Genomic DNA, 1731 nt, shown 5'->3' on the forward strand with positions numbered 1-1731 from the left:
GCCTCGGCCCGGCGCGGGCCCTCAGCCGCCCAGCCCCACCGCCTCAGCGCCCGTCAGGCGGCGGCCCTTCATGGCGCCCCGCACGCCGGGCCTCGACTCCCTGCGTCCACTCAGGGGGCGGGAGACGGTGGCCGAGCAACCGCCGGGCGCAGAGTGAACAAACTCCGGAGCCAGCAGCGGCCGAGCCCGCCCCTTTTCTGCCTGAAGGGGTGGGGCCGCGGGCGCGACGGGGCGGGGCGAGCAGCATTGTGGCCCCGCCCCCGACGCACAGCCCCGCCTACTGCTGCGCGGGTCGGGGGGCGTTCGCGTGGACTAGCCGAGGCGGGGCTTTCCGGGGAAGCCGTGGGGGGAGAGGAGGAGGCGAGGTGCTGCGGCGCCGGGGAGGGAGGGGCTGCAGTGAGGTGGAGAGACTGGCGGGAGCGCGGGTGCCTGCGTGTCAGGGCGCGAGCTCCTCCTCTCGGACCGGGGAGATCCCGTTCCGCTAGGTGCTGGATCCTTGCCCAGTACTCTTGGTGGTTTCCGCAGTGACCTCAGATGAGAGCGGGCGGTTTTCTGCGGCGCTCACAAGCTCTCATCCGCAGCTGCCCTGGCCAACTAGGGGACGGGGGTTCTTGGTCTGTTCTGAGGAGGATTTGCTAAGTGTCCTCCATCCCACCTTCCCCGCTTTAGATTTGCCTCCCTGGGTAGCGAGGTCATCCTCTGGGTCTCAGATCAATTGGGCCTGTAGAAGCTGGAGAAATTAGATGTAAAGGCCCACCCTTGACAGAACGCTCTTTCTGACTCCAGAGGTCTTTTATTTGAGTGCCAGGCACTGGACTAGGGGCATTTTAAAAAGATTCATGGGAGGATGTTTCTTAAGAGTTCGCGCTATCAGATGGCCCTTTCCCAAACTTTTTCGCTGGTTCCTTTTCCTTTTTTGCCCTTTTCATGTTAGTGTTCCCCAGGCCCCTTTTCCTTCCTCCTTTGTAGAGTTCCCTGAGCTATGCCATCCAAGCCCACAGCTTTGAGATCAAAGTGGTGTCCCCATAAGCTGATGACCCCCAAGTCTTTCTTTTTGCCCGTATTTCCCTTGTGCTCCAGCCTCTGGACACAACCAGGTGAAATTGTTGTAGACACCTCAAACTCAGCATAGCTTCGGAGATGGATATCAGCTTGGCCTCTGGTGCCAAACAGGTTTAGTAAATGTGCAAATGGTCAAATCATTAATCCCTGAATCTCAGTGTTTCTTTTTAAATTGCAAACTGAAGATAATAGTACAACTGTACCTCATAAGATTGTTATGAGTATTAAATAAAATTTAAAAAGTAAGGCGATTAGCACTATGCCTGAAATCAGTGTTCAATAAATGTTACGTGATGATATCCATAATTAAAAGTATCCCCCATAGACTTCCCTTTCTTTTAGGTTTCTTACCTCAATAAATGGCCTACCACTCAGTTGCTTGCCCAATAACTGAGTAGGACACTTTGGGTCCTTGCTGATCAGGCACTTGCTTCTTCAGGCCATTCTCCTCAGTCCACCCTGGTCTGGCTGTGTCAGGCACATGCTGCTTCCTTTACTTCCTTTTTCAACTTCTGTGATTCTCACGGAGGAGCATTCCTTCGGCATTTATCTGAAGTTTCTCTTCCTCTCCAGCAGCATCTCACACTACCTTCCCACCACTGTCACACCCAATTTGGTATTTCCTTTCCATTCCCAGGCTAGTTTCTATATCGCTATTATCACATTTGT

This window comes from Cynocephalus volans, chromosome 15 (assembly GCF_027409185.1).
Source record: "Cynocephalus volans isolate mCynVol1 chromosome 15, mCynVol1.pri, whole genome shotgun sequence".
Classification (NCBI taxonomy): domain Eukaryota; kingdom Metazoa; phylum Chordata; class Mammalia; order Dermoptera; family Cynocephalidae; genus Cynocephalus; species Cynocephalus volans.